Genomic DNA, 23,986 nt, shown 5'->3' with positions numbered 1-23,986 from the left:
GAGCAGGTGGAGGCAAGGAGCCCAAAGCCTGTGGAGTAGAGAGGAGGCCAGGTGAGGAGGGGGCTGGAGACAGGAGCCCTTAAAAAACACCTGCTCACTTCTTTTTAGACTGCACCCTGTGGCATGTGAGATCTGAGTTCCCTGACCTGGGATCAAACTTGTGCCCCCTGTAGTGGAAGTGTGGAGTCTCAACCACTGAATCGCCAAGGTAATCCTTTTTTTCTTCCAACTTGCTCACTTCTGTTTAGGCCAGAGGTTCTTGCCCTGGCTACATCCAATCACCCAAGGGACTTTAAAAATTCTGATGCTCAGGCCTAGCCACATCCTCCCGCTTCGCCCCTCAACTCACGCCTTCTCTCCAGGATTATGACTTGCATGGCTGGGGACACTGGGGAGAAGGAACTGGACTTCATCGTGCTCCCCTCCCTCTCTGCTCCTCAGTCTCTGCCAGCCTGCGGAGAGCAGGTGTCCCATCGGTCTCGCCCATCTGGGGAGGCTGCCGCTTTCCGGCACAGCTGGGTGGGTGCACTTAATTCTAGGGTGTAGAGGGAGGATGTGCCCTTGGCTGGCTGACAGGGAGCCACCTCCTCCAAACAGGCCTGGCAGTAAGAAAGCTGCTGTTCTGACCTCCATCTCTCTTACTCCAGCACCTACCTTTCAGCTGGCTCTGTATACTTTCTCAGGAAGCTGCTGGAAGATGTGGTCCACGAAGGGGAGGGAGGAACCTGAATAGCCAAGAACGAGGAAGAGGAAGTCCCAGGAAGGCGGGCTTAGAGGAGCAAAGGGAATTTCCAGGGTGGTGGTGAGGGGAAGTCCAAGGACAAATTTATGGCACCTGCCGGCAGAGGGGAACGAAGTTTAGCCACAATCAGTGAGCCTGGGTTCCAGGAAGGAGCCTCTTGGAGACAAAAATGGAACCAACTGATTATCAGCTGGGAAGAAGGAAAGTTAAGGGATGAGGGGGAAAAGTACAGATATGAATAAAACAAAGGAAATCCAAAATATAAGGCAACTATCTTTAAAAAGGGAAAGGGACTTGCCTTGCAGTCTAGTGATTAAGACTGCACTTCCAATGCAGGGGGTGCAGGTTTGATCCCTAATCAGGCAACAGTGATCCTGCATGCTGTGTGGCCAAAAAAAGAAGAAAGGAAGAAAATAAGGAAACTATTAATTTTGAGACAAACAAGAAGTTGCAAAAGAAAGAAACTATAATCATAGTTTATTATTTGACCCAGCAGTGAACAATGTTTCACATGGTCTTAATAGTATAGATTTTAAAGACTGATTTAACCAAAAGTTAATGCTGTAACTATAATTGGGTGTCAAAGCACTAAATTCTCAGCTACCATAACGGGAAGACAGTAGATGGTATCTAAGTTGGATTAGTCAAGACAGAGTTGTAAATCAACTGTGAAAGAATGAAAGTGTTAGTCGTTCAGTCGTGTCTAACTCTTTGGGACGACATGGACTGTAGCCTGCCAGACTCCTCACTCCATGGAATTCTCTAGGCAAGAATACTGGAGTTGGTAGTCATTTCCTTCTTTCTGACCCAGTGATTGAATCTGCATCTTTTATGTCTGCTGCATTGGCAGGTGAGTTCTTTACCATTAGGGCCACCTGGAAGCCTATAGAAGTGTGTGTGTGTGTGTGTGTGTGTGTGTGTGTGTGTGTGAGCTTGGGTGTGTGTGTGTGTTAGTTGCTCAGTTGTGTCTGATTCTGTGGCTCTAGGGACTGTAGCCTGCCAGGCGCCTGGGTCTATGGAATTTTCCAGGCATGAATACTGGAATGGGTTGCCATGTCCTCCTTCAGGGGATTTTCCCAAACCAGGGATCGAACCTGCATCTCTTAAGTCTTCTGCATTGGCAGATATGTTCTTTACCACTAGCGCCAACTGGGAAGCATTGTAACAACACGCTAAATCGCTTCAGTTCAGTTCAGTTCAGTTCAGTCGCTCAGTCATGTCCGACTCTTTGCCACCACATGAATCGCAGCACGCCAGGCCTCCCTGTGAAACTCCCGGAGTTCACTCAGACTCACGTCCATCGAGTCAGTGATGCCATCCAGCCATCTCATCCTCTGTCGTCCCCTTCTCCTCCTGCCCCCAATCCCTCCCAGCATCAGAGTCTTTTCCAATGAGTCAGCTCTTCGCATGAGGTGGCCAAAGTGTTAGTCGTTCAGTCATGTCCAATTCTTTGAGACCCCATGGGCTGTAGCCCGCCGGGCTCCTCTGTCCATGGGATTCTCCAGGCAAGAATACTGGAGTGGGTTGCCATTTCCTCCTCCAAGGGATCGTCTGGACCCAGGGATTAAACCTGAGTCTCCCATATTGTGGGCAGATTCTTTACCAACTGAGCCACCAGGGAAACCCTTGTAAACCTGTACTTAAAAGTAGGGAAATAACTACCAGAAGAATCTGCTAAGAATTAGAAGTATCCACACAACAGGCTGCCCGTGATGCAGGAGTTTCAGTTTTAGTTTGGTTGCTCAGTTGTGTCCGACTCTTTTCGACCCCATGAACCACAGCACGCCAGGCCTCCCTGTCCATTACCAACTCCCAGAGTCCACCCAAACCCATGTCCATTGAGTCGGTGATGCAGGAGACCCAGGTTCAATTCCTGGGTCAGGAAGGTCCCCTGGAGGAGTGCATGGCAACCCTCTCCAGTATTCTTGCCTGGAGAATCCCATGGACAGAGGAGCCTGGTGGGCTACAGTCCATATGGTAACAAAGAGTCAGACAAGACTGAGTGACTAACACTTTCACTTTTTACCAAAAAACAATTAGATGTAGACATGATATCAAAAACAGTCCTCTTCTGGGGAGGAGAGTACAAATGCAGGGTTTCGAAAATGCATTTGAAATCAAGAGATTAGCAACTGAAAACAACCACATATCTATTAAAGACCATTATCCAAAACGTCATGGCAACTGCAAACCAAGAATCTAAAATACACACACAAGACAAAGACATCCAAACATAACACTAAGGAGAAGAGAACAAAATTGCAATAGGAGAGAACAAAAGAAAAAAGGTCTAAGTGGGGGGAAAGACCTACAGGAGTTGGAAGTATCCAATGAAATTAAATGGGGCAAGTGACCACTCTTTTGCTTTGGTTTTGTAGTGAGCCTTTTAATGCTGTTTGACAAGACAAGCCCACACACACCCAAACCAGACACCCATGTTTCATCTTAATAAAAATATAAAAACAGTTTGGGTTTATATTCAGTTCTGACCTCCTGCCCAGATCTCAGAGAAGGCAAGTGTAACCCAATATACACCCCAAGAAGAACTTCTACTGTCTTTTTAATCTCTGGCTTATAACCAAGCTGTGCATACTCTACCTGCATAATTCCAATGTATTGTTAGGAATAAAAACAATTAGCTATGTATTAAGAATTCTGGAGTGTCTTGAATAGCGGAAAGTGCAATTCTGTCTGCTTATTTCTGAGGAGTTATTTTTTTAAAAATTTTATTTTATTGTAGTTGATTTACAATGTTGTTAATTTCTGCTGTGCAACAAAGTGACTCAGTTATACATACATATGTGTTCCTTTTCATATTCTTTTCCGTTTATAATCTATCACAGGACATTGGATATAGTTCCCTATGCTATACAGTCGGACCTTTTTTATCCATTCTCTATATAATAGTTTGCATCTGCTAATCCTAAAGTCTCACTCCATCCCTCCCCAACTCCCTTCCACCCTTGGCAACCACAAGTCTGTTCTCAACATCTGGGAGTCTTGATGAACAGCAGTTTGGATTTGATTCCAGCTAGGAAGCAGGAAAATTTGGTGTCTGTAATTTTTGTGCATGTTGAGGTAAACCCCTGATGAGTTCTCTACCTGACACAGCAATGCTTGGTTCACGTCGTACTTAGAAAGTGTGTGGGATGCTCTAGACTCCCAGGGCTGGAGGTAAGAGAGTCATCCCACAAGTCAGTTCTGTTAGCCAGATCTGTGGTAAACCTGATTCTACTTGGCAAGGTTTTAAAAAGTGAACTTTGTAGTGTGAACTGTTATGCATATTTCAATACAAACTTGTATTCCTATTTACTTCCAAAGAGGCTTAGAGGCAGCTTACAATAAAGTAATAGTAATGAAAATCAGTAAAAATCAGTTTCTTTCTTCTTCTTACTAATCAGTAAAAATTGGTGGCTCAGGGGCAAAGAATCCATTTGCCAAGCAGAGATGTGGGTTTGATCCCTGGATCATGAAGATCCTCTGGAGGAGGAAATGGTGACCTGTATTCTTGCCCAGGAAATCCCATGGACAGAGGAGCTTGGCAGGCTACAGTCCATGGGGTCGCAAGGGTCAGACACAATTTAGTGTGACTAAACCACCACCACTAAAAATTAAAAGCAATTAAAATATTCTTTCGTAAGCAAATGGATAACCAAATTGTGGCACATCCGTGCAATAGAATATTATTTAGTGATAAAAAGAAATGAGCTTTCAAGCCACAGAAAGGTATGGTGAAGCCTCAAATACATATTACTAAGTGAAAGAAACCAGTCTGAAAAAGCTATATACCTCCTGTATGATTCCAACTACATGACTTTCTGGAAAAACAAAACTAGGGAGATGGTGGAAAGATAAGGGTTGCCAGGGGTTATAGGGAAGGGAGAGGATATGAATAGGTGGAGCCAGGGGATTTGTACAGCAGTGAAATTTTTCAGCATGATACTTCGATGGTGAACACATAATATTATGTGTTTATCAAAACCCTTAGAGCACAGCACAGAGAGTGAGCCCTAACATAAACTATAAGCTTTAATTAACAATCCTGTATCAATACTTCCTTATCAACTGTACCAAGTGTACCATGAATGAAAGATGTTAATAATACGGGAAACTGTATATAAGGAGAGGAAGGGGAGATATGGTAATTCTCTGTACTTTCTGTACAGCTTTTCTATAAATCTAAACAATTGCTTGAATGAATGAATTAACAAAGAATTAGTACCTCAGTGAAACCCAAAATCATTCAAATAAGAGTCAAGTGACAGGTAAAATTACAATGAAGGACTCAGGGTAAAAAAGTACTGAACTGAACACTGACCTTTACTCTGAATTCTCCAACAAGAAAAGGATGGATTGCACAGCGTGTTGTCTGCAAAGAGGAAATGGACCAGTTTGTCAGCTGAGACAGATAGACTCAGAGATGAATTTATTCTTAAGAGACAAACACCATAATGGGGGATGACCTTGATTGGACTTTCAGAGAAATTTTTGAATTTATTTTTAATTGAAAGATAATTGCTTTACAGTGTCGTGTTGCCATACAACAATGTGAATCAGCCATAAATATACACATGTCCCCTCCCTCCTGAACCTCCCTCCCACCTCTACCCCCATCCCACCCCTCTAGGTCATCACAGAGCAGCAGGTTGAGCTCCCTGTGCTATACAGCAGCTTCCCTCCAGCTATCTGTTCCATACACGGTAGTGATATGTTTCTATGATACTCTCCAAATTCATCCCACCCCCTCCTTCCCCTGCTGTGTCCACAAGCCTGTTCTCTATGTCTGCATCTCTATCCCAGCCTTGCGAATAGGTTAATCAGGTAGAGGGTATAAAGAAAAGGGAACTCTCTTGCACTGTTGGTGGGAATGTAAATTGATACAGCCACTATAGAGAACAATATGGAGATATCTTAAAAAAATTGGAATAAAACTACTATCAGTTGAGTTCAGTTCAGTCACTCAGTGATGTTTGACTCTTTGCGATCCCATGGACTACAGCACACCAGGCCTCCCTGTCCATCACCAGCTCCTGGAGTTTACTCAAACTCATGTCCATCGAGTCAGTGTTGTCATCCAACCATCTCATCCTGTTTTCCCCTTCTTCTCCTGCCTTCAACCTTTCCCAGCCTCAGGGTCTTTTCCAATGAGTCACTTCTTCACATCAGGTGGCCAAAGTATTGGAGTTTCAGCTTCAGCATCAGTTCTTCCAATGAATATTTAGGACTGATTTCCTTTAGGATTGACTGGTTGGATCTCCTTGCAGTCCAAGGGACTCTCAAGAGTCTTCTCCAACACAACAGTTCAATTCTTTGGCACTCAGCTTTCTTTATAGTCCAACTCTCACATCCATACATGACTACTGGAAAAACCACCGCTTTGACTAGACGGACCTTTGTTGGCAAAGTAATGTTTCTGCTTTTTAATATGCTGTCCAGGTTTGTCAGAGCTCTTCTTCCAAGGAGCAAGTACCTTTTAATTTCATGGCTGCAGTCACCATCTGCAGTAGTTTTGGAGCGCCAGAAAATAAAGTCTCTCACTGTTTCCATTGTTTCACCATCTATTTGCCATGCAGTGATGGGACTGGATGCCATGATCTTAATTTTTTGAATGTTGAATTTTAAGCCAGGTTTTTCACTCTTCTCTTTCACTTACATCAAAAGGCCCTTCGGTTCCTCTTTGCTTTCTGCCATAAGGGTGGTATCATCTGCATATCTGAGGTTATTGATATTTTCTCCCTGCACTTGCAATCCCACTACTGGGCATATACCCTGAGAAAAACATTATTGACAAAGACACATGTACCCCAGTGTTCACTGTAGCACTATTTACAATAGCCAGAAAATGGAAGCAACCTAGATGTCCATCGAGAGATGAATGGATGAAGAAATTGTGATACATACATACAAAGGAATATTACTAGACATTTTATACCAACCCCCTGATTTAAAAAAAAATCCAAGAGTGTCTGATGTCACATAGTAGTTAAAGGCAGATTTGTGAGACCAAGTGGAGAAGAGAACAGAAACATTCTTCTGCTGGGTGAATGCTTACTATGATCCAATCTTATGAATACCCATTTGCCCTCAGCTTCTAAGCTGAGTCAAGGCTGAGCCATACGGTTTTGTATGCACACACATTTCCTTATCTGCTCAATTGTTTTTTTAAAAGGCTGCTTTAAAAATCAACACACGAGCAGTGTTCTTGCTATGATAGATTTAGTCTTTTAGTCCCCTTGCTCCTTTACTTGCTTCTGCAAAGGAAATCACAATACCACAGAGGTTAGAACGGAAGGGACTTGGCTCATCAAGGACCTCCCTGCCCCCCACTATTACAAATGAAGGAACTCAGACAGGTATAAATGGTTTGCTCATTGGCACAGGGCTAGTTACCAGCAGAGCTGGTTCCAGGATCCAGATTGATATCAGTTAAGTGATATGCCTGACCCTTCCACTCACAGGAAATTACTGCTCTGGGTCGGGCCGGATTCTAGGGCATTCATCATGATGTGGGCGGGGACACCACCCAGAAGGAGGAGAGCACGTGACTGCCTGCAAACAGGCTGCCTGATTGCCATCCACACCGCCCACCATCCTACTCCAGCCAGCTGCCCCCTCCAAGACATGAGCTATTTGGGCTGCGGGGTTTTGAGCAGCCACATAGAAAACCCCATTTCACCAGACGGCGGCAGACCTAGGAGTGGTGAGATGGGTGTCAGCTTATAGTTGTGAACAGGGCTGGGAAACTCTGATCTCCTGACTCTCTTAACACCCTGCACCCCTAAGCCAAAACGACTTTCTACTATTCAGCCTGAAAGGAAAATCTTGTCACATATCCTGCTGGCCTCATGCCGTGAGTGTGGACAGGGAGGAGCCACAACTCTGTCAGCAGAACCCCAGCTGCTGTGACTTGGATCTTTGCCACCGGTGGCCTGTGCTGATGGCCCTGGTGGGTGTGTTTATTTTGCCTGGCTGGGGAGAAACCCCACTGGAGGCACTTCCGGGTTGATGCTGGCTTCAAACCTTTTTTTTTTTTTTTTTGGTAACTAAGAAGTGGTAAAGATAAAGTTAAGTGAATCTTCAGGTTAATGAATTAAGCCCGATAAAGAATGCCGATTCTCTATCACTGAGTTTCCTGCTATTGTAATATACAAAGACAGCAGATTCTGTTGTGGATGGTGGCTCTGGGGTAAACAAAGCCTGGGATTTTTTCCATCCCTGAGGACAAAGAACTTTTCAGGAGCATCTCTGGCCTCTGGGGAGCTGAACTGCTGAGCTGCCAGGATTGATGGATGAGTGGCATTTCTCTGCCCACTGACCCCATGGACTCTGTGCAGGAATTATTATTGGAGCTGCTGGCTCTATCTTAGGATGGACAGCCCAGGGAAAGCAGGCCGTACATAAATACAAATGTCATTTTGTGAAGACAAAATCCACACTACATGTGAAATAATTCTATGGTCAGAAGTGAGAACTATAAACTTCATTTTTATCCAGGAAATAAAGCTGGATGTGATTATGTTTTGCTCTTTGAGATGTCCCATTTATTTTTCTTTTTAAATTTTTTGAGTTCTCTATTTTTTTTAAAATTTTTTATTGAGGTATAGTTGATTTATAATGTTATATTAATTTTGTGTATACAGCAAAATGAATCTGTTATACTATATATGCATGCATGCCTGCTTAGTCGCTCAGTCGTGTCTGACTTTTTGGAGTCCTATGAACTGTAGCCTGCCAGGCTCCTCTGTCCATGAAATTCTCCAGGCAAGAATACTGGAGTGGGTTGCCATGCCCTTCTCCAGGGGAATCTTCCTGACCCAGGGATCAAATCCTGTCTCTTATGTCTTCTGCATTGGCAGGTGGGTTTTTTACCACTGGCGCTACCTGGGAAGCCCTATACTATATATATATATATCCGCTCTTTGTTATACTCTTTTCCCATATAGGTCATTACGTAGTATTGAGTAGAACTCCCTGTGCTATACAGTAGGTCCTTATTAGTTATCTGTTTTATGTTATGGCACCCCACTCCAGTACTCTTGCCTGGAAAATCCCATGGACGGAGGAGCCTGGTAGGCTGCAGTCCATGGGATCGCGAAGAGTTGGACACGACTGAGCGACTTCACTTTCACTTTTCACTTTGATGCATTGGAGAGGGAAATGGCAACCCACTCCAGTATTCTTGCCTGGAGAATCCCAGGGATAGGGGAGCCTGGTGGGCTGCCGTCTATGGGGTCGCACAGAGTCGGACACGACTGAAGTGACTTAGCATCAGCAGCAGCAGTGTGTATGTGTCAATCCCAATCTCGAAATTTATCCCTCCCCTCCTACTCCCAACTGCCCCATAACCATAAGTTTATTTTCTACATGTGTAGCTCTATTTTTGTTTTGTAGATAAGTTCATTTGTAACCTTTTTTTAGATTTCAAATATGAGTGATATCATGTGATACTTGTCTTTTTCTGTCTGACTTACTTAGTATGATAATCTCTGGGTCCATCCATGGTGCTGTAAATGACATTATTTCATTATTTTTTATGGATGAATAATATTCCATTGCATACATGTACCACATCTTCTGTATCCATTTCTCTATGGACATTTAGGTTGCTTCCATGTGCTGGCTATTGTAAATAGTGCTGCAGTGAATACTGGGGTGCATGATTCTTTTCAAATTATTATTTTCTCTGAATAAATGCCCAGGTGTGGGATTGCTAGGTCATATGGTAGCTCTATTTTTAGTTTTTTAAGGAACCTCCATACTGTTCTCTGCAGAGGGTGCACCAATTTACATTCCCACCAAAGTGGGAGGGCTCCTCTTTCTCTACATTCTCTCCAGCATTTGTAGATTTTTTGAGGATGGCCATTCTGACCAGTGTGAGGTGAGGCCTCATTCAAGTTTTGATTTGCATTTGTCTAATAATTAGTGATGCTGAGCATCTTTTCATATGCTTTTTAACTATCTGTATGTCTTCTTTGGAAAAATGTCTGTTTAGATTTTCCACCAGGGCTTGACAGAAGAAAATGGTTTCAGCCTCCACCTGCCTTTCTAGGAGTATGGTTGGTGGAGCAGGAGGGAAGGGACAGAGGAGGCCCCTGGAGTGCGTTGCAGTGTGGGCTGGTCTTTCAAGGGCCAGACAGCCTCTCCAAGCTCCTCCTCCCAGTCACCTGCCTACATCCTGTGGCCTTCAGAGCAGCTGCCTCTCCTGGTCTTCCCCTTGGCTAGCCTGACTGACCTCAGTCCTTTATGCCCCGGCCTTCAGCCTCTACAATTGATACACATTTATTTTGCTGTATGATGGAGGACTCTTATCTGGAGATTGAGTTCATTCTGGTGGAAGGAAGTTCCTTCTGTTATTCCTAAGTCAATGATGCTCTTCTGTAAGTCTCAGACTTTTCTCATATTAACAGAACAGTACCACATCCCCTCACCTGTCTCCCAAGACCCCTATATGTGGGTCAAGAAACAACAGTTAGAGCCAGACATGAAACAACAGACTGGTTCATAACGGGGAAAGGAGTATGACAAGGCTGTATATCATCACCCTGCTTATTTACCTTATTTTCAGAGTACACCATATGTAATGCAGGGCCTGATGAACCACAAGCTGGAATCCAGATTGCCAGGAGAAATATCAACAACCTCAGATATGCAGATGACATTACCCTGACAGTAGAAAGTGAAAAGAAACTAAAGAGCCTCTTGATGAAGATGAGAGAGGAGAGTGAATAACCTGGTTTAAAACTCAACATTCAAAAAACTAAGATCATGTCATCTGGTCCCATCACTTCATGGCACATAGACAGGAAAAAAGTGGAAACAGTGACAGATTTTCTTTTCTTGGGCTCCAAAATCACTGCAGATGGTGACTGCAGCCATAACATTAAAAGACACTTGCTCCTTGGAAGGAAAGCTATGACAAACCTAGACAGTCTATTAAAAGGCAAAGACATTACTTTGCCAACAAAGGTACATTTACTCAACGCTGTGGTTTTCCAGTAGTCATAAAGAAGGTTGAGCACCGAAGAATTGATGCTTTCGAATTGTGGTGCCAGAGAAGACTCTTGAGAGTCCCTTGGAGATCAAACCAGTCTATCTTCTAGGAAATCAACTCTGAATATTCACTGGAAGGACTGATGATAAGGCTGAAGCTCTAATACTTTGACCACCAGACATGAAGAACTGACTCACTGGAAAAGACCCTGATGCTGGGAAAGACTGAAAGCAAAAGGAGAAAAGGAAGACCAAGGATGACATGGTTAGATAGCATCACCAACTCAATGGACATGAATTTGAGCAAACTCTGGGAGGTAATGAAGGATAGGGGGGCTGGCATGCTGTAGTCTACCGGGTCGCAAAGAGTCAGACATGACTTAATGAACTGAACAACAACAGCAATCCGCTTGGATGACCGGGATAGGTTTCTCTGTTAGGAAGGGAGGTGCAGACTGATTAACACAAATATTCAGTATACTCAGCGTGGCGCAATGGGAAATAGATAAATGGTTTTTGTCTTCGTACTTGGAATACAGCTTCTAAAACCCTTGGCATCTCTGGAATGATGACTCTTTTGAATGAGATGACCCTTGGCTGGAAGCCCTCAGGTTGGGGGCTGGTTGTCAGCATGATCAAGACATGATTAGACAGTTAAACTTTCAGCAGCACCCACGAACTCTCAAGCGTACACATGCACTCACCAGCTTCTAGCAAGGAAAGAGGGACTGGAGATTGAGTTAGTCACCAATGGCCAAAGATTTCATAAGTCATCCATTTGTACTGAAACCACCATAAAACCCTTCAATGATAGAGTTTGGGAGCCTCAGGGTGGGTGAACACGTCCAGGTTCTGGGAGGGTGGTACTCCCAGAAAGGGCACAGAAGCTCCCCATCTTTCCAACAGGCTTTGTCTTGTGTATGTGTCTCTTCCATCTGGCTATCCCTGAGCTGCATCTTTTATCATAAAAACAGTAATAATAAGTAAAGTTCTTTCCTCAGCTCTTTGAGGACTTCCCAGATGGCACAGTGGTAAAGAATCTGCCTGCCAATACAGGAGCCACAGGAGATGCTGGTTCGATCCCTGGGTTGGAAAGATACCTGGAGGAGGAAATGACAACCCATTCCAGTATTCTTGCTAGGGTAATCCCATGGGACTGATGCTTTTGAACTGTGGTGTTGGAGAAGACTCTTGAGAGTCCCTTGGACTGCAAGGAGATCAAATCAGTTAATCTTAAAGGAAATCAGCCCTGAATATTCATTGGAAGGACTGATGCTGAAGCTCTGATATTTTGGCCACCTGATGTAAAGAACTGACTCACTGGAAAATACCCTGATGCTAGGCAAGATTGAAGGCAGGAGAAGAAGGAGATGACAGAGGATGAGATGGCTGGATGGCATGACCAACTCATTGGACATGAGTTTGAGCAAACTCTGGGAGTTGGTGATTGACAGGGAAGCCTGGCCTGCTGCAGTCCATGGGGTTGCAAAGAGTTGGACACGACAGAGCAACTGAACTGAACTGAATCCCAGGGACAGAGGAGCCTTGTGGGCTACAGTCCATGGGGTCACAAATAGTTGGACACAACTGAGCACGCACAATTCTTTGAGGTATTCTAGCAAATTGTCAGGAGAAGGCAATGGTGACCCACTCCAGTACTCCAGACCCAACTGAGGGACTTCACTTTGACTTTTCACTTTCATGTATTGAAGAAGGAAATGGCAACCAATTCCAGTGTTCTCGCCTGGAGAATCCCAGGGATGGATGGGCCTGGTGGGCTGTCGTCTATGCAGTCGCACAGAGTCAACACGACTGAAGTGACTTGGCAGCAGCAGCAGCAAATTGTCAAACCTGAGAAGGGTTTGGATAAATCATAGGGGAACCCCTGGCTTATCTGCTCATCTGTCAGAAGGATGAGTGGCCTGGGGACATGAGATTGGCAACTGGAGTGAGGATAGTCCTGTGGGACCAAGACCTTAACTGTGGGCCTGACAGGTAAGGTCAGAATTGAACTGAACTCTTGGACACCCAGTTGGTGTTGGTGCAGGAGAAAACCCACACATTTGATGTCAGAGGTGGTGAGAATAAAGATAGTTCACTTGGCAATTATATTCTGGTGTATGTATATATTTAATACAAAGAAATTATAAGTTTTACTTATAAGAAATTTATATTTATTCTGGTTTAGTCACTGAAATTTATTTATTTCCAGTCCCATCACTTCATGGCAAATAGATGGGGAAACAATGGAAAGAGTGACAGACTTTATTTTCTTAGGCTCCAAAATCACTGCAAATGGTGACTAGAGCCATGAAATTAAAAGACGCTTGTTCCCTGAAAGAAAAACTATGACAAACCTAGACAGTATATTAAAGAGCAGAGATATTATTTTGCCAACAAAGATCCATCTAGTCAAAGCTATGGTTTTTCCAGTAGTCATGTATGGATGTGAGAGCTGGACCATAAAGAAAGCTGAGTGCCGAAGAATTGATGCTTTTCAACTGTGGTGTTGGAGAAGACTCTTGAGAGTCCCTTGGACAGCAAGAAGATTCAACCACTCAATCCTAAAGGAAATCAACCCTGAATATTCACTGGAAGGACTGATGTTGAAGCTGAAGCTCCAATACTTTGGCCACCTGATGCAAAGAGCAAACTCATTTAAAAAGATCTGGATGCTTGGAAAGATTAAAGGCAGTAGAAGAAGGGGATGACAGAGGATAGGACTGTTGATGGCATCACTGACTCAATGGACATGAGTTTGAACAAGTTCCAGGAGATGGTGAAAGACAGGGAAGCCTGACATGCTACAGTCCGTGGGTTCACGAAGAGTCGGACATGACTAAGCAATTGAACAATTTATTTTATGTAAGTTATATTAACATGCATCAATCTAGAAAACTAGTTTCTTTTCTTTTTAGAATTTTATAGTTTTAAATTAATTAATTTATTTATTTTAGATGGGCTCTGGGCCAGCCTGACATAGACCCACACACCCAGTGTGACTGGGCAGGAAGAGAGGGGTGGTCCCTCAGCCTGAGAAAGGCACAGAAGTGACTTCGAGGACTAGTAGGCAAGAGGAAACCTCACATTTGGTCAGTGAGAACAAAGAGCATACCATTTGACAACCGGAGGCCCCAACAGATTGTAGGCATCAATCACAGGGCCACAGGATTAGAGGGCAGAGCCCAAGACCTGGTGGACAAGTGACTCTCAGGAGCAGCCAGGGCAGAGGGCCATGGACCAGTTGTGCCATCCTTCTGTGACACTCAGATACTGTGTAAACCTCTCCTGAATCCTGGTCCCACCCAGGATAAGGAAAGAAGATGGGATGGAGTGGGAAGCACCTCAAGTTGACCAGTCCAATACCACCGTCTTCAGGCAGAATCCCTTCTCCAGGAAACCTCAGTGTTGGCTCTCAAGGCCTCTGACTGGTTGGGTGGGGCCCAATCACATCATCAGGGATCCTCTCATTTCCTCAAATTCAGTGATGGCAGACATTGACCACATCTACAGGATATTTTCAAGGTAACACCCCAGTTGGTGTTTGATTAGATACCTGGACTGGACAGCCTGCTCAGGCTGACACAATCACTCAGGCTCTTTTTGCATATCCAAGTTTGTGATTCTGTTTGAATTCACACTTGAGACAAATATAATGTATAATCACATGTCCTGATGCTTTTAGTGGGGCACACTGCGACTCTTGGGTGAGGCAAACCCCCACACTGTCCACTCCCACTTTCGGGGGGGGCCTGGCTCCCCATTTTCTCTTGTCAGGCAGGAGAAGGGGCAGCAGCTTCACGTGTGCCCTCCTTCCCCAGACGCAGAAAGGTTCTATTTTGTTGCAGTTGTTGTTATTTAGTCGCTCAGTCATGTCCGACTCTTTGCAACCCCATGGACTAAAGCCCAACAGGCTCCTTTGTCCATGGAATTTTCCAGGCAAGAATACTGGAATGGGTTCCCATTTTCCTCTCCAGGGAAGAGAGAAATATAATTCACAAACCGTAGAATTCACACTTTTAAAATATATAATTCAGTGGCTTGTAGTATATTTACAGAGCTGTGCAAATATCATTACAATCTAATTTGAGAGCAGTTTCATCACCCCCTGAAGAAACTGCCCCCATTAGCAGTCATTCCTTGTCTCTCCCTGACTCCTCCAGCCCAAGGCAACAATTAATCTTTCTGTCTCTGTGGATTTGCCTGTTCTGGACGTTTAGTATAAATGCTCAGTCACTCGATTGTGTCTGACTCTGCAACACTTTGAACTGTAGCCTGCCAGGCTCCTCTGTTCATGGGATTTTTCAGGCAAGAATGCTGCAGTGGGTTACCACTTCCTCTTCTAGGGGATCTTCCCGACCCAGGGATCAAACCCATGTCTCCTGTGTCTCAGGCATTGCAGGCAGATTCTTTACTGCTGAGCCATCGGGGAAGCCCTTTGTGTAAACAGAATCATCCAATAGGTGGTTTCCTGTATCTGCTTCTTTAACATCACAGGATGTTTTCCAAGTTCATCCACATTGTAGCCTGTATCCAAACTCCATTTCTTCTTCTGGCTAAATATATTCCATTGTACAGACACAGCGCACATTCCTCATCTGTTCACCAGTCGATGGACATTTGGATTGTTTCTGCCTTCTGTCTGATTGGAATAACGCTGCTGTGAACATTTACATGCCAGCGTTTGTGAGGACATATGTTTTCATTTCTCTCGGGTGTCCTCCTCGGAGTGGAACCACACGGTCATATGGTAACTCTATATTTAACCTCTTCAGGAAGCGCCTGACTGTTTTCCGCCGCAGTGGCTCCATTTTTACCTCCCCACCAGCAGGGTACGGGCTCCAGTTACTCCACATCCCCACCAGCCTGGGTTTTTCCATCTTTTTGATGATAGCCATCCTGTGGGTGTGCCTTAGCTTGTTTGTGTTTTTGTATGGCCTATAAGCTAAGAATAGTTTTTCTATTTTTAAAGGGTTATAACACACACAGAGAGGAAGAAAATGTGACAGAGATGGTATGTGACCCACAAAGCCTTAATTAAACATTTACTGTCTGCCCTGTCTCCTTGACCATCCTTGCAGACTTCTCACCTGCAGGAAAAAAATGCTAACAAAACTTTACGTGTTTCTGCTCAGCGGTCTCCCACATGTGAATGCTGGCATTTTCCTTTTATACCTGAGAGATGCCTTCTCTCCTTCCTTTTTTAAAATATGTACATTTTATTTTTTTAATTAAAACTTTTTAAAATTGTATTTATTTTTAGTTGCACTGGGTCTTCATCACGGCACACAGGCTTAGTTCCCCCACAGCATGTGGGATCTTAGTTCTCCAACCAGGAATCAAACCCATATCCCCTGCATTGGAAAGTGGCTTCTTAACCACTAGGCCACCAGGGAAATCCCTCTTCTTCCTTAAGACCTGAGGACAATCTCATTTTCTTTGGGAAAGTTTCCGGGTTGTCTTCACACTCCCGTTTGCCTTTCCGTGTATTTGGCAAACACCTCCTCTGGCAGGATGCTGACCCTCAGTACACTGTTTATGTTTTTTTACCATCTGAGACCCTTGAGGGCAGAGGTCAGGGTTGGTGTGTTGATTCTCATCTTTCTTTCCAAGCCGAGTGCTGAGCACAGCATTTGCTTATTGAAGGAGGGAAGGCATGGAAGGACAAGATGAAACCCATGTCCTCAGAAAGCAGAATGCTCATGGGGTAACGCACCTTGCACAGAAGACTGTGACAAGCTGCGAAGGCATTCGTGCCTCCTGCAGTGTTTTTTTAATTGAGGTTTTAAAAATTATTATTATTATCAAAATTTTCTTATTTTTTGGCCATACTGCACAGCATGTGGGATCTTAGTTCCCCAACCAGGGATCAGACTGGTGCCCCTTGCATTGGAAGTGCAGAGTCTTAACCACTGGACCACAGGGGAAGTCCCAGCAGTATTTGCTGACTGCCTCCTTGCGCCAGGCCCCATGCAGGCAGCAGCGGTACAACTGTAGAAGGGAAAGAAGCTTGTGTCCCCGTGGAACTGAACGTGCCGGTTGCAGCCTCCGTCACGTGGACACATGGCCTCGGCTGGCAGGTAGTCTCCCCTCCCTCCAGCCAGGGGTCTCCAGGTGCTGGCTAAGCAGGTACCACCCATAACGATCCAGTTCTGGGGAAGTCACTACAGTTCTTTACCTGAACCTCGGGTTTCCTCTTTCTAGGCTCTTGATGGGCTGGCACCTCCCTCTTTGTGGCTCGGGAGGCTGTTTGACTCAATGAAACATGAGCAGAGGCAACGTGTGTCATTAGGGGGTAGGGGGACCTTGAAGGACCAGTGAACACTGTCCTGTTTCCTTCAGCGTCCTGCACTGACCATGGGAGCACACGGCCAGTAGAACCTCCTTCTGCCTAGATGACTCTGCAGATCAGAATTTTTCAGACCATGCTGGACATGTCTCATAGGACTTGGAGGTCGCACAGGACTATGGCCTGACCTAGCCTCTCCTATCTGACACAAACCCCACGACCGTGGGAGTTCCCCCACGGGAGGGTCTGGAGTGGCCCAGGTCATACAGGATGAGTGGGGCAGGGGCGGGCAGAGGGTCAGAGAAGACCAGAGGAAGGATGTGCTGCCCCTGGAAGGTTTCACCTGAGATTGCTGCTCACAAAGACTCTGTTCCCCCTTCGCCACCAACACCTGTTTTCCAACCAGGATTAGAACCACTTTGCCAATGTCCCTCCCTTGGAAGAGATTCCATTAGTACACATTTTATACTTCGTGGGTGAATACACATAGATCCTTCCTTCTGCATCTTATTTTACTTCAGAGCAGATGCATCAGTAAAATATTTCTGCTCTCTTTGGCTCACAAAGTTATCCCATTCTGGCATGCAGGTCAAAGGAGAGATGAAACAGCAGGAGTGTTTGCAGCCAGCGTACAAGAGTCAGGATCTCCCTTACGGAATCGTGCTCTGGTCCAAAGCACCATCCATGAGTCTGGGTGATGGTGGCATATGGTCTGTTTTATTTCTAAAATCAAGGACTCACTGATGAAGCTGGGCTGGAATTCTTTTTTTTTTTTTTTTTTGATTGGAGGATAATTGCTTTACAATGCTGTGTTGGTTTCTGCCATACAACAATGTGAGTTACTCATAAGTATATATATGTTCCCTCCCTCTTGAGCCTCCCTCCCACCTCTCTAGGTTGTCACAGAGCACTGGGTTAAGCTCCCTGTGTTATACAGCAGCTTTCCACCAGCTATTTATTTTACATATAGTAATGTATATGTTTCAATGCTACTCTCTCAATTTGTCCCACCTTCTTCTTGTCTCACTATGTCCACAAGTCTGTTTTCTAACTTCTGCATTTCTATTGCTGTCCTGCAAATAGGTTCATCAGCACCATTTTTTTCTAGATTCCATATATATGTGCTGTTGTTGTTGCTGGTTAGTCATTAAGACATGTCCAACTCTTTGCGACCCCAGGGACAGCAGCACTCCAGGCTTCCCTGTCCTTCACTGTCTCTCAGATCTTGCCCAAGATCATGTCCAGTCAGTCAGTGATGTATCCCAACCATCTCATCCTCTGTCTCCCCCTTCTCCTCGTGCCTTCAATCTTTCCCAACATCAGGGTCTTTTCCAGTGAGTCGACTCTTCACATCAGGTGGTCAAAGCATTGGAGCTTCAGCTTCAGCGTGATAGGGGATATGAATATGTGCATTAATACATCATATTTGTTTTTCTCTTCCTGACTTACTTAACTCTGTATAACAGGCTCTCAGTTCATCCACCTTGCCACAACTGACTGAGATTCGGGCTGAAATTCTTAACTGAAGTTTGAAAAGCATTCCGTGTTTGCTTTCTGGTTGCAGGTCATACACCACTGTCTTCTGTCACTTTCATGAGTCTTGTTATTTAGAAATAATGACATGAATGATTTTAGTGCTGGGAAGCGTTAATTTACCAAAACAGTGTCCGCATGCAAGTGTTGATGGGATTTCAGGAAAACACCATCACAGCATCACTCCCTGCTCATCCAGGAAAACTACCATCACTCCTTTTCTCACGGGCTGCAGGATCTATCAGAGAAGCATCCAGTGAGGGTCCCCGGCAAGTTGCCCGCTGCCAGAGCCAGATTGTTTTTCTTTAGTGACAAGGGAGGGGAGGAACAATGGTGCCCTTTACTCACCAGTGACTAAATAACAACCTTCTGGGCCAAGAAGCCCAGGTGCAGGTGTTTTCTCTGCAGGGAGTGTGCTAGCTGAGTTTTATGGGCTGCAAACTCCTATCAGAAGTTGATAAGAGAACTTCTGGGCCATTGGTTCTCCGCTGATTGGACATGAATTTCCTAAGCCCCAAGTGTGAAACAGCTGAGGATGAATCATCCCCATGAGCCACGTTCTGCACAAAAAAATCTATCTATTGCCAACAAAGGTCCATCTAGTCAAAGCTATGGTTTCCCCAGTGGTCATGTATGGATGTGAGAGTTGGGCCATAAAGAAAGCTGAACAATAATGAACTGATGCTTTCGAACTATGCTGCTGGAGAAGACTCTTCTGAGTCCCTTGGACTGCAAGAAGATCAAACCAGTCAATCATAAGGAAATCAACTCTGAGTATTCATTGGAAGGACTGATGCTGAAGCTGAAGCTCCAATACTTTGGCCACATGATGCGACGAACTGACTCATTGGAAAAGACCCTGATGCTGGGAAAGATTGAAGGCAGGAGAAGAAGAGAACGACAGAGGATGAGATGGTTGGATGGCATCACCAATTCAATGGCCGTGAATTTGAGCAAACTCTGGGAGATAGTGGAGGACAGGGAAGCCTGATATTCTGCAGTTCATGGGGTCAAAAAGAGTCAGACATGACTTGTTGACTGAATAGCAACAGCAACTGGTATAAACGCACACACACACACACACACACACACACGCATGCACACCTTTAACCTGGTAATCAGGGCCCCCGAGGAAGTGGTGAAATCAGACAGAGTGTGTGCCACCCCCTATCCCAACTCAAGTTACAATCAGAAAGTGAGATCTGATAGAAGGGAGGAAAGAGGGAAGCCCCAAGGGATTCATCAGAAGGAGCCAACATGTGGAGGGGATACGATAGGAATCGTCAACAGATGTGTAGCTGTGATTCTGTGTGTGTGTGTACATCCCAGGAGTTAAGTGCCAGGGGCGGGAGCCACCTCCAGGTACCCTCTCCACAGCCTCCCTGCTGCTCCTGTCATCTGGGCCCTTCAGAGGTGCCCCTCTTACAGGACAAGCTCCCTTACCGGGGTGGTGGGTCTCCTGGTTACACAATCTCACACAGCCATGGCTTTTCAGAGTTAGGATACAAAGGTGCGTGTCTGAGAGCAGAGATTCCAATGCTTTGGAGCTGCCAAAGTTCTGAATGTTTTATAAGTCATACTTCATGGCCATTCATCTTCTGTCCCAGGAACACCAAGTTCTTCGAGGTCAGTGTCTGGGCCTCACTCCTCAGGGGGCTCCCCGTGTACCCACAAACCACACATTCAACATTCTCTGACTCTGTGTCTCTGTCTCTCTCTTTGTCTGTCTGTCTCTCTGACAGAACTGCCACCAGCTGATCAGAGTCTGTGCCTCCATTCCTTTTTCTTTTTGAGGGCCAGTCTTCATGGAAAGAAATAAAATTTAAAGCTCTTTAAAATACCTAGGATACCACCCTCTTCAGGGACTTGATATAATTACTGTGTGTGATGAGTTAGAAGGAATGTAACAGGTGAAGTTGAGTAGGTGGCGGCACTCGCTGGTAAGTTCAGAGGGGCTCTCCAGCTTCAGGCTCTGCTACCCCAGCGCGAGGTGTGGGGGTCCTGGCTGATTCCTCTGCAACCTCTGAGCTGTAGACAGGTGGTACTGCCTTCAAATGCCTCCTGTGGGCCTTCCCACCTCATGTCTGAGCTGTCTCCACCTTACCTGGTCTCCACTGGCCCCTTCCAGAAGTCAGGAGAGAATACTGCAGTGGAAGTGGGGGGATCAGGTTCTGTGAGCAGTAACACCAACGGGGTCAGTAGGTAGTCTTAAAATGGGTGAGAGAAAGAGAGGGAGGGAGGGGCGAATGAAGAGGAAGAGCAAGGGAAGGAGAGGAAGAAAAGAAAGGAAGGGAGGGAAAAAGGAAGAGAGGGTGTGAGGAAGAGAGAAAGAGAGAGAGGTAGGGAAGGAAGGAGGGGGAAGAAAGAAAAAAAGAAAGAAGGAAAGGAAGGAAGGAAGGAAGGGTCTGGCACTCTTCCCAGGCATTTCACCCACAAACTGGTTTAGGCCAGTGGGACGAGGTGTTCTACAGAGCAAAGATCATGTGATCACACAGTGTGAACAAACAGATGGTGTATCATTAACAAAATGCAAGGCTGCGTTTCACCATCTCTGCAGGGTGTCAGTGACCCAGGCAATTTAATTAAAAACATAAAAAAATAAAATAAAAAGTAACAAAGGCCAAAGTTTCATCCTGTTCAGACTCAACCTTGCCAACCACGTGGAGTGGCTGCCTGCCATGCAGGCCTGCACATCCGGCCCTCTGTGAAAGGTGGCCAGTCTGCCTTGTCCCATCCATGGCATCCAATCTTTGTTCTAGCTCAGAGCAGAGGGAGGGGCTCCAGGACAGGGACTTGTCCCCTACTTTCTCCTGGAGAGTCAGAATGGCAAGCTGCAGAGAGGATCAGGCGGTGCATGTGGTGAACCTTGAGTCCACACAGCAGGTGTCACCTTGGTACTGGGATGCAGGCTCCAGGTGGGCTGGGAGGGCTCAACCAAGAGTTGGCATCCAATGCCCAACTCTGCCATAGACAGCCTAAGGTGATGATGTCAGGGCTGTGTACCTGGGGCTCCACCATCCCCCAGTGGTGGGCACCTTATTGAAGCAAGCCTCGGTGTTCTCCCCTGCAGCATCATGGCAGGGTTCTTTCTTGGGAGAATCCATGAGGAGAGCAGAAAAAGGCCCAGGACTGTGCCTGGAATGGTGGCTATACTGAATCTGGCTCCTTGCACGGAGGTTGCCTTAACCACCAGGGTCAAGTTGAGCCAGGACACACCGGCCTCACAGGTGGGTGGGGCTCTGTGGGTAGCATCAGCAAAGAAAGGGAGGGCTTCCCTGGTGGCTCAGTGGTAAAGAATCTGCCTGCCAGTGCAGAAGATATGCGTTTGATCCCTGGTCTGGGAAGATACCACATGTCACTGAGCAACTACGCCTGTGAGCCACAACTACTAAGCCTGTGCTCTAGAGCCCAGGAGCCACAACTACTGAAGCCCTCATGCCTAGAGCCCCGGCTCTGCAGCAGGAGAAGACGCTGCCATGAGAAAAGCCTGCACACCACAACTAGAGCGTAGCCCTCACTCACTGCAACTAGAGAAAAGCCCATGCAGGAACAGAGATCCAGCACAGCCAAAAATAATAAAACAGAAGGGAAGGGACAGACAGGGACAGGGAGGGAGGAAAGAGCAGCCAGGAGTTCCCTGGAGCCAGCTGGCGGTGGCACGGTGTGGAGCTCTAGCAGGCTTGCAAAGGCACCAGCGGGCACAAAGTTGTGTGGCTCCAGGACTTGTCTCCAGGCAGAGGTGCTGCTGGAGCTCTTTTTTGGGAACCTGATGTGATGGATGCTTGTTTTCAAAGGCTCCTTTGCAGTCATGGGGAACTCCTGTCCAGCAGTGGTGTCGGGCTGCACCAAGGCAAAAGAGCCTCAGAGCAGAGACAGGGAGAGGTTGAAGGGAGCTAGGGACAGGATAGGAATCTATGAGCAAGGACGTAGAGGTTTTTAGAAGGGCATATAATTGTGGGCCTCTGAGAATGCAAATGAAAGAATTCCTGTTCATCCTAAGTCCAGATCCAAAGAGTTTGGAGGGCTTGTTTGTATGTCAGCACCTGTGGAGAGCAGTTGTTGTTTAGTCACCAAGTGGTGTCCCTCTCTTTTGCAACCCCATGGACTGGAGCCTGCCAGGCTCCTCTGTCTATGTGATTTCCCAGGCAAGAATGCTGGAGTGGCCATTTCCTTCTCTGGGGGATCTTCCCGACTGAGGGATTGAATCTGCATCTCGTGCATTAGCAGGCGATTCTTTACCACTGAGCCACCAGGGAAGCCATGGAGAGCAATAGCTTTCTAGAAATTCTCAATAAAATGTAACGTGGATAAACCTTTTAGCCCAGGGATGCATCTAGAAAAACACAAACCTAAGGTCACGAGGCTGTCAAGAGAAACACTCATCTGTTACACTCAAGCTCTTTTTGAACAGATGGCAGAGAGCATCAGACAACACAACCTATGCAATGAACTATTCTGAACCAGGTTCGCCACCTCTCCCCTCAAATTTGTTCGTCATTTACTCTGAGCACACAATACATTCTCTGCTCTAGTTGCTGAGCTGGCCAATCGGACCCTGAAGGTCTCTGGGCTCTGCGTTGTTTAAACTGAATGACTGAAAGAATCCAGTCACACAGAGAGCTGAGGGGGAGCCTTTAGGGAAGAAGGAATAGCTTGTGCAAAGGCCCTGAGGTGGAAATGAGCCTGGCACGTTTCTGGAAAGCCAATGTAGCTGGAGGTTGGGAAGCAGGAGTGCCAACACCAGATACAAGGGATGTGAGGAGATGGGAAGGGGCCAGGTCACAGAGGACCTTTAGGGTTAGATGAAGGGTCTGACTTTTACTCCCAGTATGTGGAATAGCCATCAGAAGGGAGTCTGATCCATTTTATCCTTTATTTTTTCTGTCTTTATAGAATTTATTACAATACTGCTTCTGTTTTATATATATATATTTTTGTTTGTTTGTTTGTTTTTGGTTTTTGGTCCTGAGGCACATGGGAGGGATCAAGCCTGAACCCCCTGCCTTGGAAGATGAAGTCTTAACCACTGGACCACCAGGGAAGTCCCTCGGTTTACACTTTAAGAGCGTATCCTGGGTACTGGTGAAGGATGGAGTCTGAGTGTTGGTGGCAGATGTGGTGAGAGCAAGGAAGAGATTATTACAGAATCCTGGCTTCAGGGACTTCCCTGGTGGTCCAGTGGCTAAGACTCCACACTCTTAGTGCAGGGGCCCCAGGTTTACTCCGTGGTCAGGGATCTAGATCCCACATGCTGAAACTAAGTGTTCACACGCCACAACTAAAAATCCTGAATGCGGAAACGAAGACTTGATGCAGCCAAATAAATAAATAAATAACTATTAAAAAAAAAAAAAAAGAGAAGAATCTTGGCTCCCGCTGGAGTGCAGGCAAGGAGGTCCACAGATGTGGGTGACTGGGAAACGCTTCAGACT

General features: G+C 45.7%; 1 long non-coding RNA gene across 4 annotated transcripts in view; it reads right to left on the bottom strand.

The window, feature by feature from the left end:
* The window catches only part of LOC109570778 (uncharacterized), a 41,558-nt gene extending 20,451 nt beyond the window's left edge, over positions 1-21,107 (bottom strand). Inside the window, exons 1-3 of one of the 4 annotated variants that reach the window (XR_011560831.1) lie at positions 20,659-21,107; positions 5,061-5,111; positions 1,041-1,123 (exon numbers count right to left, since the gene is read on the bottom strand). This is a non-coding gene — a long non-coding RNA (uncharacterized lncRNA). The remainder of the gene's footprint in view (positions 1-1,040; positions 1,124-5,060; positions 5,112-20,658) is intronic. The other 3 variants (XR_011560829.1, XR_011560830.1, XR_002182547.2) reach the window with 3 other exon arrangements.
* Between the last annotated feature and the right edge of the window lie 2,879 nt (positions 21,108-23,986).

The sequence above is a fragment of the Bos indicus genome, chromosome 16, assembly GCF_029378745.1.
Source record: "Bos indicus isolate NIAB-ARS_2022 breed Sahiwal x Tharparkar chromosome 16, NIAB-ARS_B.indTharparkar_mat_pri_1.0, whole genome shotgun sequence".
In the NCBI taxonomy this organism is placed as follows: Eukaryota; Metazoa; Chordata; class Mammalia; order Artiodactyla; family Bovidae; genus Bos; species Bos indicus.
Note: the sequence above shows the minus strand (reverse complement) of the source record. Positions and strands in the feature narration are given on the sequence as shown.